This window comes from Uranotaenia lowii, chromosome 1, assembly GCF_029784155.1.
Source record: "Uranotaenia lowii strain MFRU-FL chromosome 1, ASM2978415v1, whole genome shotgun sequence".
Classification (NCBI taxonomy): Eukaryota; Metazoa; Arthropoda; class Insecta; order Diptera; family Culicidae; genus Uranotaenia; species Uranotaenia lowii.
Genome location: NC_073691.1, coordinates 144,985,148 through 145,005,262, shown reverse-complemented (window position 1 = coordinate 145,005,262; position 20,115 = coordinate 144,985,148). Strand labels below are relative to the sequence as shown.

At 36.5% G+C, this 20,115-nt stretch overlaps 1 protein-coding gene across 1 annotated transcript in view; it reads right to left on the bottom strand.

Annotated features, from left to right (window-relative positions):
• The window catches only part of LOC129740396 (mushroom body large-type Kenyon cell-specific protein 1), a 532,001-nt gene extending 513,498 nt beyond the window's left edge, over positions 1-18,503 (bottom strand). Inside the window, exon 1 of the mRNA XM_055732054.1 lies at positions 17,851-18,503. The gene's annotated coding sequence lies outside the window, so the exon portion shown is untranslated. The remainder of the gene's footprint in view (positions 1-17,850) is intronic.
• Between the last annotated feature and the right edge of the window lie 1,612 nt (positions 18,504-20,115).

The following is a 20,115-nucleotide window of genomic DNA, read 5'->3' as shown; positions in this document are numbered from 1 at the left end:
ATCAATTATTTAAACAGCTTGCTTATAGAGCCCAACAATTTATAAATGAAGAAATAATTTATCCATTTTTTGTAAATGTTGAACGTTTGCACTTGCTCTAGTTTACTTTCTCAACTGAAAACTCCTCCAGAAAATGAATATCTTCACTTTTTATCATGAAAAGTGGTTTATTTTATTGCTAACTTTCACTATTCCAAGAAGAAAAAATCAAAACGTTCTGTGAACTCGGTCTTTAAATACATCAGTCACATATAATCTCATTTAAAGGATAGGCTTTTGTTTAGTTCAATGTCTGTTCATTTTTATCGGATTGTGTTATCGATATGCATCAAATCTAAACCTAGGCGTATTTAATTATACAATGGTATGTACATCTTCCTACTTTCTTTTTTTCAAACGTCCGCAAAGAGTCATACCATTTTTACATATTCATCAGTACTTAATTCATATTTTTCAACAATTGCTTCTTTAGTTAATACGAACATAAAATGGTTTTATTTTTTTAAATCATTTAAATGATTTTGATTTGATCAGCAAAATATCAATCTGGGTCACATCTAGGCGTCATTTATTAATTTGTGCTGTACAAATGAGCTAGGAGTCAAGAAGAAAAAAACATCTAGACTTCATGTCGCCACCACGTGCATTGAAAATATGTTTGGTTGAAATAGGCGCCCAAATATTCCTACTAATCAGTATGCTATGCCATGGTCACTATCCTCTCCCGACGTCTGCTCGCGACGCTTAGACCATGGAGACGAAAAACAAACCGCCCAAAGGAAAAAAAATCTCGAAAAAATGGAAGCCATGACTTTTATTTCATTCAAATAACTACAAATTAAATTATTACGGACAATTGATGCGACTTTTTGCTTTTTTTATTCGATATAAACCGATTCGCATGCCTACAAAATATTCTAAAAATAATTTCATTAGAATCAGTTCAGTCGTTTCGGAGGAGTAGTACTACAAACCCCTTTACAAGAGAATTTTATATAATAGATACTAGTAGACCCGGTAAACTTCGTCTTACCATGTTCAACTTGGCGTCCATTTTCCATTTTTCCTAGTTTTCTTTACATTTCCCTTCTTTTCCTTTACTCGAATCGTCCCGCTTAATTCTATCAAAATTAAAACTAAGAATTTTAACTCAACGGGTCTTTTTGGATGGTGTATTTTTTACAGCTGAAGAAATGAAACACATAGAAAAGATTTTTTATTAACCATTTTCAAACAGCTTTTCATTCACCATCCTCATGCTTCGAAGCAGTTTGAATTAAAATCCATATTTTCACCTAAATCATTTCCAAAAAGTTGTAAACCGGCCAAAAATACTCAGCCAGAGGACAAAATATTATTCAAAAAAGAAAGTCCTGCCGGAAGGGACACTGACCCGTCTTCGGCTTCATGGACAGGTTCGCGATTCAACTTCAAAGATTAAAACGATCATCTACCCGCGTCCCAAAAGATGAATACAATGCTTCAGCATCACAAAATAATAAATTCAGAGAAATAGCTTTTAAAACTTATATTAACTAAAAATTTTCCCCGATTTTCCCCAAATTTCCCACCCGCTCTTATAACTACCTTACCTTAAATCTGTGTGAGTGTCAGTGTAGTGTATGTTAGTGTATCCCTCGGCGAACAGCTTGAAGTCCTGCATCCGGATGCTTTCCACAGCGTTTGTACCAGCCTCGACTGGTTTTTTTGGTCCATCTGCGTTGGCCATCGTATGGTTGAGACACAGGCAGTCCCTAGCTCAAGCCCCAGGGGGGCGAGTGGGGATCGCTCACTGTGTCTCCTTTCTTGTAATGACCACTTCAGAGTTTGCGATGGCCGAAACTCCATTTATAGCCGCACTGCACCAACCACCTTCTTTCCATCACAATTATGGTCAAACATAATAGGCCTGAGAGATAGAAGCCCCATCTAAGCATTAATTGATATTCAATTCGCACTGATTACCACATCTTACCGATCTCTCTGACTCCTAGCAGCTTATTTGAATTAGCCCGTCATTACGTCGAATGTCGAGGCGAGCAAATACTCCATAACGGCTGTGGGTTGATTAGAAGCAGTGAGTTAGCAAGTGTACGAGTTTCTAACTTTCACTACCAACCTGATACAATTCGAACCGCTTGCTTATCAGCCCGTCGTGCACTTTATTCTCTATGTAACTTTTAACAAACTTTTAGATATAGATTTAGATATAGATTTAGATATATATTCAGATGAAAGTGAGACAGCCTTGGTTCGGGTAGCTAATGGTCTCCTTAATGTTGAACCTTCAACTGGTGATGCTTTGCATGATTACCATTGGTTTTGTTAAGTTAGTCATCTTCAACGTTGGATGCTGTATTAGTGAGATTAGATCAGCTATCGTGAGTGCCTAGATCAGGGATGGATTTGTCGGTGTCATAGGTGCTTGTTTATCCCTTCTGTAGAACAGATTGTATCGTGCTTCAGTGATGGAAGTAGGGTGGTTGGTTTGCATGGGTCTGGATTACTGAGCTTGGACCGCAAGCTCCTGTCCAATTGACTCTTGACTACAATTGGCGTCGTTGTTTATGTTCTGTTGTATCTGTTGTTTAGTATTCTGTTGTACAATAAACCTAGCTTATCTTACTTTAACATTTTATCCAGTTTTGGGGGATAATACCATTTCCAAGGGTGCGTGACAAAACCATGTCGCATGCTGCCGTTCGAGCAGGTGACAAAGTTTCGCCTGATACTTAAGTTATAGACTTTATACATTTCAACTTAAAATCTTCCCAAACAGCACTTGTCATGGCATTAAATCTGACGATGTTGTATACTGCAAATTCCTTTTTTTTATTCAAGCAAAAAATACAAATTAATACTTTAATCCAATGAAGCAAAGAAACGATTGGTTTTGAAAAGAGGAAAACATATGTTTAGATATATTCACCCATTATATTAAAGATTCTAATTGAAGCATTGCGATGTTCTGATTTCAAAATTTCCTGAACATTGTTGGTAGTGATCTGTGATTTCATTTAGGATTATGTAATATTTTTAAGATTTAATAACATTTAATCGAAAAGCAGATTTTTTAAAATTTAATAGATCGAAATGAAATAATCTGTTCAGGCTTCGATGGTTTCGTGAGTTCATTTCAAAAATGAAACACCGGGGCGAATGCAAACGAATATCACCACAGTTTAATTTTCATATTTCTGAAAAAAAATTAGTTATGTTGACAAAAAGAAATATCGAAGTATACATTTGTCCCATTTATTGGGGCAAGTGAAAACACATAGGTCTTTTTCAGAGGCGTTAGTGAAATCACTTTAAAATGAATTTAATACTTGTTCTTGTTTGTCTGTTTTATCAACTTTCATTGATATATCCTAAGTTTTTCTCCGGAATAAATAAATGCTTGGTACTTCAATTTCACTGAATGCTGTTCAACCAAAAGACCTTTATAATAATTTGGAATATCCGCTTCAGATTCAACACTCGGGATATTCTTTCTGGCCATTTTGGAGATAAAATTCTTGAATAGTAAATGTTTCATTGCTAAATGGCTCGTTTTCACTTATTCCACCTAAGAAATTACAGGAATTTATATTACTTTTTACACTATCAGATATTACTAAAAGTTCATCATAAAAATCTGCTTCCCCTCGAATATCAATCACAAAAAAAAAACTTTTCAACAAAAAAATGAATCAAAAGTCTCTTCTATGTTGCCAAAATATGTTAAACAAAAACATACTATCCATGTTAAGTTCGTATTTGAATTGTGTGTAAACAAACAGTAAACGTGTAAACAGTTTTTCGATGAATGATTAAAAAAAAGAGTTGAGTTTATTTAATCAGACAGTTTTTTTTGGGCCCACCCATTTTTAGATGAAGAAATAATGTATACATTTTTTGTAAAAGTTGTAAGTTTTAGTTGTAGTTGGCTCTAGTTTACTTCCTTAATTGAAAATTCTTCCGGAAAATGCATATCCTCACTTTATGTTATTGAAAAGTAGATAATTTTTTTTGATAACTTCCACTTACGTTGGCAAAAAATCAAAAAGTTCATTCGGCCTTTAAAAACTTCAATCCTATCTAATCTATTTCAAAGAACAGACTCTCGTTCAGTTAATGTGTCCAGCGTTCTAGGCGTATTGGATTATGAGAAATTGAATATAAAGCTTCCCAATTTCTTATTTTCAAACGTTCGCAAAGTGTCATTATTTCATATTTATCATTACCAAGTTCATATTTTTTGGACAACAATTTACTACTTAAGTTAACACGAATTAAAAATGGTTTTAATATTTGAAATCGTTTATATGGTTTTGATTCGATCGATAGAATATCAATCCGCGTCGTATCTAGGCTTCATTTATTTCCACGTGCTGTGTACAATTAAGCAAGAAAAAACATATCTAGGTTGCATATCGCCCCCACGTGCATAAGAAATGTAGATAGGTACTTGGTTGAGAAACAGGCGCCTAATTTTTAAATTTTTCCAGCGATCAATGAACAGTATGCTTTGGTTACTATTATCTTGCAACGACGTTTGCTAGCGACGCCTCGCCCATGGAGACGAAAAACAAACCCCTCAAAGAAAAGAAATTTTCTAAAAATGGATGCCTGACTTTTCAATTTCAGATTTTGGCAAAACAAAATTTATTTGTTTTATTCGATCGGCAAAATCTCATTCATAACCATGTGCTGTAGAAATGAGCTAGGAATCAAGAAGAAAGAAAATCACATCAAGGCTTCATATCGCCACCATTTGCATTGAAAATATGCTTGGTTGAGAAATACGCGCCAAAATATTCTCACTGATCAGTATGCTATGCCATGGTTACTATCCTCTCGCGACGTTGGATCGCGACGCCTCGAACATGGAGACGAAAAACAAACCCCAAAAAAAAAAATCTCGAAAAAATGGAAGCCATGACTTTTATTTTATTCAAATTATTCCAAATTTAATTAATACGGACAATTGATGCGACTTTGTGTTGTTTTTATTCGATATAAACCGATACGCATGCCTACAGAATATTCTAAAAATAATTTCATTCGAATCGTTTGGGTCATTTCGGAGGAGTAGTACTACAAACACCGTTACAAAAGAATTTTATATAATAGATAGATTTTTACCTATTTTTTGGAGTTATCTCGAAAACTAAAGCTGATAGAAAAAATCTAATTGCATCGGAATCCAATAAGTGAAAATTAGCTCTTCATGTCTTTGCACCTCGAAAAAATGTAAATTTTGTTGCTTTATGATATCCGTACTTTCCATCACATAATCGGTCATTTTTTCCGATTGTTTATGGTTATTTCATATAATTGATTTTTAAAAGTGGTCTCCAAAGTTGTTTGTGTTGTTGTGAGCTTTTGGATGGACTGTTTCTTTAATTTAGGGGAATTTTGAGGGCCTCAGGAAAACATATCCCGATCAAAAGAGAAAAACTGACTTATATCGAGATGAGATATTATGATATTAATTTTTTTTCCTATCTGGATAAGTTTTAATTAAGTACTCGTAGGATGTTAAAATATATGAAAAAGTCTATGCAACCATAACTAAATCATATCAACCGTTGTTATAATCTAAACAAAATTATAACTCATCCAAATAGGATATTTAAACTAAAAATCATATTGGATTTGTAAGCAAAAAAAAGATGGCAAAAAGAGATTAAAATCGAACTCATAACTTTTCCAATCCCATCCCATCCCACCAGCTGTGTGTCCTTACTTACTACTCTACCTGTGCTTCATAGAAGATGGGTGTTTGTTTTCGTACTGATTCTGCATAGCTCGATGCCGGCTGCTTTCCAAGCAACCAGAATTCCCTTAAAAGGTTCCATAGAAGCTTAACCAGCTCTGGTTTGTGTCTTAAGAGAATGCTAATCAGCCCAAAATTTAAGTTCTTGAAGCTACTTTAGTTCGTTTAGGTGGCTGTAGAGAACGCTATTCAGCTTCTAAGAGAATGTCAAGGAACTACTCTACGCACTGAAAAAAAATCCAATAGACAGATTGCTCTGACAACCAGATGTCAAATTGCTAGGTTGCCGGTCTATCATGATCTATCTCATTGGTTTTAACCCTTCATTTCATGATTTTTTTATTTTTCCTTGAAAATCATTTTAAACAGTTGGAAATGATGCATACATCAAGAAAAAAAAATTAAATAAAATACGATTTTTCCCTTTTTTATACATTAATTGTTGCAAATTTGTTACTTTATGAAACGAAGGGTTAATTATAATGTTTTGATTACAAAAGCTGCTTACGTCTAGAGAATTGAACCACAGCTCTCTAGGTTGCAATGAAACTCACCAGCCTCTCGACCAATCCAGCAATAGTTCATTACCACTGTAATAATTAGCATTTAAACTTAATGTTATTTGAGATGATTGAATGAATGGTCAATAGATTGTACCTTATTTCGTTTAAAGGACTTTCAGTACACAATATGAATAGTAACAATTATTCGCATCATCAAAAATTTATTCGAATATCTTAACATTTATAAGAAAAATTCGAAAAAAATCTTGGATCCCATTTGTAAATATCAGTACAGATATAAACAAAACAAATACCATGACAAGAAATTGACAGACATTTTTGACATGTCGCTTAGAATTCCCACATAGGTTCTTTAAAACACCTTCAAGTATCTTAATGGTGCGTTTTAGTATGTTACGCGAACGTTATCGACCTTCTTGAAAGAAGTTCCATTAAAAGCGTTTAGAAGATCCTTTTTCGATAGTTTTTCCAAGGGCGATGGAAGTTCCCGAGTAACTTTCACGCGACAAGAGTCACCTGAAGTTCCCGTAAAATATTTTTTCAGTCAAATGTGAACTTCGGAGTTCCATCTTTAAGAAAAAACGCGACTTTTGGTTGCTTGGGTTGTTTAAGGACAGCACGCAAAGACAGGCAGCCGTTTAGGTTCCTTAGAAATGGCCAATGGGAGTTTATATAAGTTTACCTGATGTACTGGAATTTTGATGGATCCCGATCGGAATTCTCAAAGGGAAACATGCGCACGGGAATCAGACAGCCGTTCGTGTGGATTCAAACTGGACAATGGGAATTTCCATATGTTTAATTGAAGAATTAGAATCGGACTATTGGAATTTTAAAAGGAGTCGATGAATGGAATACATTGAAGATTTACCTGATGCTTTGAAATAAGAATGAATTGGAATAGGATTATCAGGATTTGAGAAAAAAAATAGTAGATGTACCTACTGAAATGAAGTTTTCGAAAATCAAGATCAAAACACAAAAAAAACAACAGTACTCCCCAGCCTTTTTCTTTCGACTCATACTTCTGTCAAAGGAAGTACACATATTGATTAAGATTTAGACTAGATTTAATATAAATATTCTTCGAAAATATAAATGAAACCATGTCTTAAAAAATAATTATTTTCATTCTTATATGAAGGTCATCAATGAATTTCATCTAAAAGCTGCCAAAAGTGTGTTTTTTTTTATCAAAAGTAGAAATATTCTGTCTAAGAAAAAAAAACATAAACAACAAATCTCATACCAAAACTAAAACTGAATAAGATATAAATATCTCAGTGGGATAGGTTTGAGTAACGATTTTGATATGCTCTTCTGATCGGGCAAACTTTAAAAATTCTCCGAACCACATTTACATGATAATCAAAATTAAATTTTAAAAATTTGGTTTTAAAACATCGAATATCCATCCAAATTTTACAACATTCAATAATATTGAAAATCAAACCAAATTTAAAAAGTACTTTAAGTAAATAATCTTTTAAATGCCTAAAGCTTATGAAGGGTACAATTTTTCAACAATTCAATTCCATGTAATGTTATTTGATTCAATTTGAAACCCCTACAAAATTTTTCAGAGAGACCGGAAAACTTAAAAACTTTGAAAATAGGCGACGATTTTACGTTTATGGAATAAATAATTAAAGTTTCAAATTGTGGTTTGTTCCCATTGCAAGTTTTGCGGTGCGAACCACGCAAGACCAACTATTGTGTTGTATTAGACTCAACCCTGTCCGATACTAACATTTCAAAATAGTTGGTCCGTGATGAACAAAAGTTAAGAATGTGATGAAAATGCTTCTTAAAAAATTCTACGCGCTCATTTTGAACATCTATTGTTTTCTTCCAATTCTCTGGTATCCATCTATAATTTTCAAAATTTTGAAATGTTCTCACATCATGAAAATTCACCGATATAGCCGTAAAATAATTATCAAAAACAAAAATCACGGTGATAATCTTCATTAATAAGTTTCAAATCGCTTGAAAGAACTCGTAAAAAATGCATAGAACAAAAGTTTCTTACCAAGGTGAATCTATACTTGAAGCAGACATATGCAGTAATTTTTAATTGTAATAGCTTATTCTGGATTTTCCTTGAATATTAATGAAAAATTTGTTTTTTGGCCCGCGAGCAAATCAAATATTCAAAATTTGGCCCGCATGTTGAAAATTTTGACCACCCATGCTTCAGAGCTTTTTTTGAGTATTGACTGAACTTGATTAAGAATGAAGTTCCATGGACCTCGAAATAGCATTTTGAACAGCAAAAAAAGTTCAACAGAACTTTTGAACAGCTCCATGTCAACCTTTGTGTTCGTTCAGAAAGTGATATCCGAACTTGCTTGGGCAGTTCGGGTCATAAACCCTTACCGCGAAGGAAGGTTAATTCTCAAATAAGTTTTATGAACTGAAGGCAACAAAACTAAACAATTTGAAATTGTAGGTTATGACATTCTACTGCATGATACCAGAACGAAACATTCAATCGTTTCATGAAGTTAATAGTTCAATTACTGAACTATAAATCGTTCGAGAAAAAAAAAAGACATACACCGTCTTGGCCGATTTATGCTTTACAGACTGAATAAATGACGTGGACAACTTAAGATTGACATTTAACACCCAGTATCGAGATGGGAATCGAACCCATGCCATCAGTGGACCAGCGATTACCGTCTTACCACGCTAACCACCCGACCACCGAGACGTACCAAAATGGTTCATTATAAGTTTATTATTCATCCCTAATATCATTCTTCAAAACTCTTCTTAAATCATACCAGTTACTCCAAACCTCGATAAACAGCCAAGATACGATCCTCAAAATTAAGCCGTATGGCAAAGGGCAAAACAGATAGAAAAATCAAGATTGTTCTAGAAAGTCATACATATATGTTTTTTTTTGGAATTTTTTTTGCAAGTTCCCTCCGAGGAATGATGAACAAACAGCAATGGATTCCTGATAGAGAATGTATAGCTCCAATATTCATTCCGGGTGGCAAAAATGCATTCCAACTGCAACTCATCGATAAAAAATGCTGCCGGCAAAGGCAATTCTCATGTAAGCCTAATTATACACCAAAACCCACGACCACATCCGTCATGATTCATTTGCGGTAATTCATCCTCAAAATCGTGACAGTATCACCTGCAAAAAATTGAATTGAACAGTGCACCAAAATAATGGTACAGAACAACAACAACAAAAAATGCTCCCTCCGGCCATGGCTAGAATTGTGCGCGAAACAAAAAAAAATCAGCTTGCGTGTCTATTCGTTATTCGTCGTCGAACCGACCCGAATGAATTAATAATTTGACAGCAATCATCATCAACATCATCGTCGCCATCGTCGTCGTCGTCGTTGCTGTCATCGGACAGTATTCACACATACACTGGCTGCTCGAGATAGATTTTTATTTAAATTTAAGCAAAAAATCAACTAGTACCTACCGAATATGAAAAATAGGAATGGCAGCCAAACGAAAATAGTGCTATAAGGTGAACGGACAAAAAACGCGTGGTCATTCCATTTCATGAGCAAACCAACCAGAGCAGCGGCAGCCCAAATAGGCGAACGCCATTTTAAAACGAAATTTGGTGGAATATTCCATTGAACAAGAAAAAAAGGAATGACACACAGAAAATAAATAATACTTCTAGTCCAATAATAAGCCCACAGCCAGATAGGGAGAGCGCGAGAGAGAGCTACAAAAATAAATAATAAAAGCAAAGCACAAACCTTTGGTCCAAACTTATTACCGTCAATCAAATGTAGTTCGAATACCGAACCACACACTATCACTTATACATAGTTGTTAACCTGTAAGTTGTGTACGTTCGTTTTAGTTGCAATGGCTGAACATACTTATTTGTATAATGAGTTTATCGGAACAAGTTTGAGATTTTTTTTTTAATTTGAATCATTATAAATCACACAAATTTTCAAAGGGATAAAACGTTTTAACCAAATTCCCAGATTTTGTGTTAGGTTTAAAAAAAAGTTGGAACATCAAATTTGGCACCTAATCTACCTTATTGCATATTAACAACTGAACCGATGTTTACAAATTTTACATAATTGAAATTACTTGAAGGCTCAAAAATTTAACACCAATATCGAACAAATCAACTATCAGCCATTTCTTCACTTGTCAAACGTTTTACGTGAAAACGAATATCTAATTTCAAGGAACAAAGATTTCTTTTACGAAAAATCATTGAACAAAACTAAAATGAAAATAAACTGTGGTGGCAAACATTACTTAAAAAAAAATTCAAGAGATATAAATTTTTCTTTATCCTCTCCCCGGGAAAAAAAAGTGACCGTAGCAATTACTGTTGGTAAAATTTTCATATTATTTTTATTTGTGTACATATTGTATGGAGAGTGTCCATCCCGGGATTTCTTCACCGGCAACTCCCGGTCATTAAAAAAAAATCGGGAATCCCCGAACCATGGAAAATCCTGAATCCAATAAATAAATCTTAATTTTGAAAAAAAAAATTAGTCAGATTTAGCAAGAAAAAAAATTTTACTACCTTCATGTATGGTTTTAATAGACTAATTTTTTCTTCTAACAGTTGGTGAAAGCATCAAATGAAAAACTGGTTTCGATCGTTTGAAAATCTTAACACTAGGTGTGAACTAGAAGTAACAACAACAACAAATCTGTAAAACCAAACAATTTCAATAACGAAACACTCCACGAAGAATTTCAATACTTTATCTTGCAACACTCATCATTTTGAATTTCCGTTTCAAAAACTTGGACCAGTAGCCAAATAATTCACAAAACTTAACACTATTTGAATCAGCTGGCTAGTTAGTTATCTGAAAATTTACAAGATATAAGATTTGTGGAATAACCTGAAGTCTAGCAAACCAACTTCTATCGGTAGTGAAAAATCTTACTCATTTTTCCCCCTATGCAACAGGGATCAGTAGATTTTTTTGGCTAAAATTAAATATTTATAGGGGAGATGAGGGCATAATGAGCACTCCTTTTTTTCTACATAAGTACGTATTTTCATAAACAAATTTTTATAAGGACTTGTTTCGCACTACCCATAGTATTAATTTTTCAACAAAAAAAAAAATATCCTTTTCATCTTCACAGAAATATTGAATAATAACCAGCTAGGTTCTCAAGTGACGAAATTATTATAATTTTTGAGCACCACCAAATAAGCTTTTATGACCTTTAAATCATCTTGATCTGAAATGTACGCACTGCAACATGATCTACACATTGTTTCTCAATTTTCATCATCATAAAATTTTCGATTTTTCACTTTAATCAATTTCAAAACGCGTTTTTACTTTAATTTGTTCACTAGAGGCGAACAGAGCACTATCAATAAAGGCATAATGAGCATTTTCTGCCGGGGAATCTAGCAGCGAATTCAACTCGATGAAGTCAACTCAATAAAAGAGCTACAGCTTGACTTGTCTCGTCTGACGATTTGGCCTATTGGTAAGGTGTCGGAGAGGTAATCAGTAGACTCGGGTTCAATTCCTGTTCGAGAGGATTTTTTTTTGCACATACCATTCATGATTGTTTTTTTTTATTGTTACATTATACGACTAATAGCATCAAAGCATCATCCGTCACACAAAACACCAGAAACATAATGTATGAACATGTGTTAATTCTTTGAATTCTACAAACAGACCTAGATTATTTTGTTAAAAATGTGTTGAACCCCCTCTTAATTTCCTATGTACTCACTGGAAAAAAAATGTTGTTTCAAATAATCATGAACCATTTCTCATACCCAAATGATTTCCCATGTCATATTTGCTTCCATTGATTTGATAAGTTCTTGGTTTATGCAAAACAATTTTATGTGAGCTCCCCTCTTCCCTAAATTGATTCCCAATTGAAGGAGAAATGAGTCTCGAATAAGCATATATCTATTTATCGTATCCAAATGCCCTCCCATGTCATATTTGTTGTTTGCGGAAAATTGTAACAGAGCCCCCTGCTCACCTTCCTACCACCCCACTGGAAGGAGGCAGTAGTACCAAATATACATAAAAATATTCCTCGTAACTACTCAAATACCCTACCAAGCGAAATTTGGTTCCATTTGCTGGATAAGTTCTCGAGTTTTGTAAAAAAATGTATGAGTGCACCCTCCCAACTTAAAATTTTCCCACAGGAAGAACAGAGGGTTCTCAAAATACCATACAGACATTTCTCGTATTCAAATACCTTTCCATGTCAAATTTAGATCCATATGCTTTCCATAGTTTTCTAATTATGCTGGAATATGTAAAGGAACCCCCTCTCCCCTTCCTATCTCTCTATTCATAGAACCCTCTCTCGTACCCAAATACTCCTCCTAGACAAATTTGGTTTCATTTGCTCGCATTTTCAATAAACAATGTATAGAAGCCCCTTCTTTCCCTGCTTATCTCCCCACAAAAAAATGAGGGGTCAAAAATAACCATAAAAACACTTCTTGTGTTCCAACACCCCCCCATGCAAAATTTGGTTCCAATATCTTGATTAGTTCTCGAGTCATGTGAAAATTGTAAGGTAGCCCCCTACCCCCTTCCTATCTTCCCACTGATAAGAGGGAGGGGTATCATATATTCGTAGAAATATTCCTCGTATCAAAAAACCATCCTTTACCAAATTTGATACCATTTGCCTTCTCCAGTTATTCAAACAATTGTCTTTTGTTTGGGTGGCCCTTCCTCCCCTTCCTGAGAGAGGGAGGGATCTCAAACCATAATAGGAACCTTCCGATGCCTCCAATACCCCCATCTGCCAAGTTTCACGCAAATCGGTTCAGTAGTTTCCGAGTTTATAGGGAACAGACAGACAGATAGAAATCTATTTTTATATATTAAGATAGAAGCATTGCCACAATGGGGAAAAAGTGTATAAACCGCGAATAAATTCAATATCTTCCCTCCCCATTTTCTAACAAAGAAGAAGAAACAAAAATGATGTTGATTTTTCAGAACGAAATATTCAATTTTCCCATACAAACCTAAAAGTTCAAATTTACTCATGTAAACGTTACTTAAAAATTTTGCAAAAAATCATGGATGAGTTTTGGACCAAAACGAAGCTTTTAAGACCCCAGGGTTTGAGAAATTCAAAAATGACCCCAAATCGACGCAGCCTAATGGCTCATACAGCATTTCTCGGAAAAAAAGAAAAATTTAAAAAAAAATTGAAATAACTTTTTTTTCAACTGATTTGAAATTTGATTTCCAAGATTTCGTATCTAAAAAAAGAAATTTTCGGAACATATAGCAAACCAAATACGAAAATTCACAAATGTGCTTATCTTAAAAGCATAACTCAAATGTAATTAATTTCAATATAAAAACTCTATTCCACAAAATAGAACACAACACTTTCGGTAACTGGTGGGGGCGGGGGTTCAGCTAGTTTTGAGATAAAGGAGGCCGAATTTCAGTATTTCTCGGCTCATTTTTTTGAGACCCCTAGTGTGTTAAGCACAAAATGTGCGAGCTGAATGATTAAAAGTTGTGTTTTTTTACGCAATTATTTTTTTTTAGCCAATTCATATTTGAGGTCAGATTCATGAGGTCTCTTAATACATGATATCATCAAATGTACCAAATTTGATGAGCAAAAAACTTAGAAATTATTTTTTTGTGATATGTTACATTAGACTGAGTCGATTTGGGGTCATTCTTCAATTTTTAAAACCCTGGGGTCTTAAAAGCTTCCTTTTGTTTCAAAACTCATCCATGATTATTTGCAGAATTTTTAAGCAACGTTTACATGAGTAAATTTGAAGTTTTAGGTTTGTAAATTTAATCAACATCGGTTTTCTTTCTTCTTTGGAATTGAGCTTATTGTTTTCGTACCAAATTTCCGCTGGAAAACTATCTTATTCGACAAAAAAATTATTAGCTGTTTTGGAAAACGATAAATTGAATTGACATCACTGCTGGGTGTCTAGCGAGGTATTGCATGACTTTTTTTCATGCAATACTTGCAATCAGTCTTAAACAGCTTAAATTCAAATCATATTGTTTTTTTTTCGTCGGGTCCCTACCACTGCGACCAGTTGTTAGATCTTTTGTGGTTTGTCCCCTATTTACTATAGCTTATCAAGATAAATCATTCTGATTGATTACAGCAGTGTCACTTTCTTGTTGATCAGCATTTTCCCAATTTGGAAGAACAACACGAATGAAGTTAACAACCTTATTAGAACCTAAAGAAAATAAATCCTCCTTCTGATTTTCCTTTACCGAGTAGATTAGTTCTTTTTGATATAAGACAAGGGCATTCACATAGAAGGTGCTCCGATGTTTCCTTCTCAGCTTGACAAAAACGACAAATGTCTGATTGACTTCTTCCCATAAGTTTTAGATGATATCGACATTCACAGTGTCCTGTAACCAATCCTGTAAAAGTTTTTAAATCTTTTTTTGATATTGTTAGAATCTTTTTCGATTTGTAAATATTTGGAACAATCATTTGCTTCGATTGTCTTGCTCCTTCAATGTTTTTCCAGTTTCATTCACGCTGCAAAAGGTTCATATTGTAGGATGTAATCAAGACAAACTCTAGAAATAACTGATCTAATAGACTTCCTACTGCTGTGTAGAGTTTTAATAGGTAAAATCCACAATGCTCCAAGGTGAAATTTATTGCCGTATCTTAAGGGATTATCTCCAAACTCGATGGCTTCAAAATTGGTTAAGAAATTCAGTCCCACTTAAGACTAAGCTAAATTAAATGAAGAAATAAAAGTATTGAACACATACATTTTCACTATTTTCGAGGAATTTTTGTCCGGAGCTATGGTTATCAGAACAACTATAACTATAAATTACACCATGGCACCATCGAGTACACACTCACGCTTTTTCATTTTTACACAATCAGGCAGCCATCAAAGCTAGGTACGTTTTTGCGTATTTGGCATTAAGTTAAGCCGGAATGGTGAATTTTTGGCCCCAGTCAGTGGTAGCAATGATAAAAAGTGGTGAAGAAGGGCCCAAACCACCATTGACAAATAGGCCGCACCACACGAGGAACTAGATAATCAACTCAACTTGTGAGCGATCGTGTTGTACAAAAATTAAAACAACAACAAAACCAACACCAAATCCCGCAACGCGAGTACTGGTGCGGTGGTGAATTTCAGAATAGGCCACCACAGTGCGAAAGCTCTGCGAGTAGACGTCAGAAGCGTATGGAGTTAAAGACTTTGGGGAGGCAGAAAGGTTTTAAAGCGGCAAAAGTCAAGACAACTGGCTACGATGGAAACTTGAATCAGAAGATCTCGTTGCGCGGCGCAGTGCTAGTGGACGGGTCGGGTCGGGTTGATTCGTTGGGAGGAAGGCAGCACCTCATTTCAAGGCTATTGGAACGTGTTTTGGCGAAGAATTGCTCGAAGGCCACTCTTTCGGAGCATGTTTCCTGTCCTACAGTGCTCTTTCCAGTGTATCGAAATTAGCCCCTAACACAGCTACACGAAATTTGATCAGTTTTCTTCTGTATTTTTGTTTCTTCACTTCGGAAGAACCAAACCGCTAACGGCAGTAGGCGTGGCATTCGGGGCTAATCTTTTTTGGGCAACGATTTTGGTAGTCTAAATTTGGCAACCACGCCTACTGCGAGAGCTATCATCCAGTCGTTAGCACCAAACTTCCGTGTGCGCTCGTCGCGATAGTGCTAGCTAGATCAAGTCACGAACGAGGAACGTTCGGTTGTTTTGTGCGGACGCGTGTGTGTGCGGTTTCTTTCTAGATTTGGGTAGCTTGCGGTCTACCCACACAGAACGCACATTTTGGTTCAGCCAATTGGGAAACGTCGTGAACTTCGTTTGCGCTTTGAAGGCTAGTTGAAGCGATTGCGAATTAGAACAAAGAACGGCGCAAACGAACAAATGGGCGCAACATGAAAAAAGGCGCGATGGTGCTGCTCGGGGATGATTGATTGTTTCTCGAGTTTCGAGAACGTTTTGAAATGTTTGAAAGCCATTTTTTGATGTTTAAACCTGTTAAACAGATTTCTCATTCAGACTCTGATTTTATATTTCCGATCTAGAAACCAGAGTTTTGCAACGAAATTTTAATCAACGATAGATAAGTTGATGATAAAATTAACATTATTGATTTTATCCGACGTGTTTCGATCACCGTTTGATTATATTTTAGGATTTTTTGTTGATATTGTTCGGTGAAATAAATGACTAGGCACTTTGTTCTTTTACGTTTCGATTTACTTTTACTTTTCAATCATCTTCAGATACTAATTTCTATTCCCCTATCTATCTGCATGGGGCCACAGAAATAGACTGATCAGTCTATTTCTGTGGCCTAGTCATTTATTTCACCGAACAATATCAACAAAAAATCCTAAAATATTATTGATTTTAATTGAGAGATAACATGTTGCAACCGAAAAAGATATTTATTATAGTCGAATAAACTGAAAATCTTTAAAGTCTCTTTTATCGTTTAAAGAACTAATAAATAATTGGTTTCTATTTCCAGATTCAGATTTCAGTGTTTTAGTGTAAGATGGATATTTTTTTTTATTTTAAATTTTAATCTGATCCTTGAATCTTAAGCTTTTCCAAATGTTTATATTTAGCTTTGAACGACATCCACAGTGAACTGTTCAAAAATATCCAGCCATGCACCATCCACAAAGAACCACAATCGGCATACGGTTGCCAAACAAAACAACCTTGACGCTCCGTGTGAGCCTTTGGCAAAAAGTCGAGTAGGTTCCTACGAATGCAACAATAAAACCTACTGTATGTACCTACTAACGCAACGGCATGTTACACTAGCTAGAGAGAGTAGAAAAAGCGAGAGAACACACTAGATATAGCAAAGCAAGAATAAAAATAATAACTTGACAGCTCCAGTCCAAAAGCCGGCTTCAAGCTTCTTTGGTAGCTGTATGTGTGTATGCGCTTTCATGGATAGATAAGTGCATTTAGAAGTTTTAGTTAGCTTCACTAGCTAGTAAACTAAGCTTAACTAGATGTGTTGTTTTTGCCGAATGTTTGTCGTTCGACTCAACTTTTGGTCGTCTTTTGCCGAGCAATGAATTAAATTATTTTCAAACCACTTGTCGAATCGTTAGGTCAGCGTTTCTCAACAGAACTCAAATGTTGTTTTTTTTTATTCAGTGCATTATTGAAGAAATTTTGAAATATTATCGAGTAGTCCTTAGCTACGAGAGAGAGATCGAAGGAAGATGAAAGAAGCAAAAATGAACCCCAACTGGATGAGCAACCCTGACCTAACCTAAACCACTACTAATGAAAGACACGGCGCGTGGGTCAGCAGCACGTGGAAGGAGGGAGAAAGGGAGAGGAGGGTGTAGCCACCAGTTGCGATGGCGGCGCAGGGTAATGACGATGATGATTTGACTTTTTTTGGAGCCTCACACGGTCGAGATTTAGGCCACGCCTCTTGGTCCGAATTTTTTGTTTCTAGTTTTGGCTTCGTTTAGTAGTTTGCATTTCAGAACTTTTTGATGGGCGGATCGTTTGATGATGCATTTGGGTATGTTTTTGCGTAACTGCGTATTTACCTTTTTTTGGGCAGATGTTCCGAGAGCTACCGTTTGGTATTGATTGGCACTGAGCCACTTACTTGAAGGTTATCACGGCGCCACCGTTGATTGGTTGGATTGTTTACATGAGGAATGTTACGAAAGTATCACATTGTGTTTCAATGGTTTTCGATAGTGAAATCTAAGATCACCACGCTTTTGATCATAACGTTGAACGTCTACGCAAAAACACACACACAAACAGGCTATGGACAGCTCAGCTGTCCGATTGATAGTATTAGTGTGGGCTGCTTGGTGCTGAACTACGATGTTCAGGGTAAGTGAGCATGGCGTAACGCAGCCCAGGAGCTAAGAACTGCTATTGCACTATTCACCATTTGTGGAGCACAACCGATCGAACAAGGTCGCGTGTCACGGAATAACCCGAGAGCGAGAAAGATATTCACCACACACAGGAAACGACGTCACCCTCCTGTCTTCTTCTTCGGGTCGGGTTCAGGAGCGGGGACTATCACTCGGTAGTTTCACGGCCTGACCACGATCCGTGTGACGACAAAAAACCATAACAAAGCGCACGGGAGATCCCGTAAAAGGCACATTGACGGAACGCGCGCGCACTGTTGTTTTTCCACTTCTCGGCGTTTCGAAAACTTCACCACAACTGTTTTAGTGTTGGCTGCTGCAGCTCCGCACAACCCCGAACTATACGCGCGACCGAGTGCAATTGCAGTTTGCACAAGCACAACAACGCCGAATAGCAACAACAATGATGTAGATATACCAACGACAACAACAACAACAGCAAAGCTAGCGAACCGAACGGAACGGGTGAACGAAAAAGTGCAACAGCTCAACTTGCCTTTTGCCGCTTTGTTGGCCTAGGCCTTCTCTGAGCTAGTAGGGCATAGTATAGGCCACTAATAATCGGTCATTCGGCGCGGTTCGAGCGGAGCACTTCTAAGGTTTCAATGCCCGCTGCTGAGGAGTGCCGAAAAGGTTTGACGAAAGGTTGACCGATTTTGAAAAGTTTATCATCACATGGGATCGTGACTGGCTTGTGCGTGACACTGGGAAATGCTCAAGCAAGCTTAAGGACTTTTTGTTTCAATGGTTATGTTGTTTTGATACATAAAAAAAAACCCAGAATATTCTACTTACAATATTGATAACAAAGGAAAGTTGGTTTAGTTTTTGGGCGTATAATTTACGGAAGAAGTATCGTGAGATGAGAGGGCATTGGCTAAAGTGATCATAATCGCAAACAAACAAAAAATTATTTCAAACATTATTGGACTACATATTTCACAAAAAAGTAAATCCATATAGCGCTCCTAATAATTTGAGAGCAACTCAGTAACTAAAATCTACTATGTACATTGCACATAGGGGGGAAAAGCGATTGTAACCTTCAGTTACTACTACTGCTACACTGCCCGGTCGCCACCGTTTCGCAAACGTGCTTCCGCAGCCGGCTTCTGTCACGGAATGGCACGACACGGTGTCGACGGCGAAGATCATCATCAACAAATGTGCGATACACACATCACAGCACAGTCCAAAAATGAGAGTGCAGCGCTCCATCAAGGCGAGGGAGCCAAACAACCAAATGCATACTTGCTCCCGCTGCCTTAGAATGGGGGAGCCTCCTTCTACAGTTCCACTAAAAACGAAAAGGGTGTCTGTATCAGTGAGCTACCCGCAAAGCCAATAAATATGAAAGACGAAGAAAAACTGCAATTGCACCGACCACCATCCCAATACCACAAAAATGCACCATCCTTGGCGAACTCACCCGCGCTAAGAGGCACTCAACACGTGCAAAGGCACTCACTCGCCAAAGAAATCGATGCTTTCAAACACATCCAAACAACCGGTGTGAGCAACGTCGTAGTCACGAAGACGGCAAAGCGAAGGAGAATGGGGGCTCATTCTCCTCCTCGTAATCTTCCGACTCTCACACACAAGTCACCACGACATCGTCGTCGGCGGTTCCGAGGAGTTTCATCAATTCAACCCAAACCATTGATACCATCTCGGCACAACCGGCAGGCAGTCGTCGAGAAGATGCAACACTCGCCGTCGCTGTCGTAGGCGGAAAACGATGGAGGAGCACGTCTTACTACATCCCAGTATCCACAACCCCAGAGAGCTCCGTACCCACGGAGAGGAGTGTCTCCTGCATCGGAACCTTCGATCGATAAAAAACTGCTTCCATCACAGAAAAAAAACGAATAATATAAATTTTTAAACCTCCTTCAACGTCAATCACACTCTACTCTAATC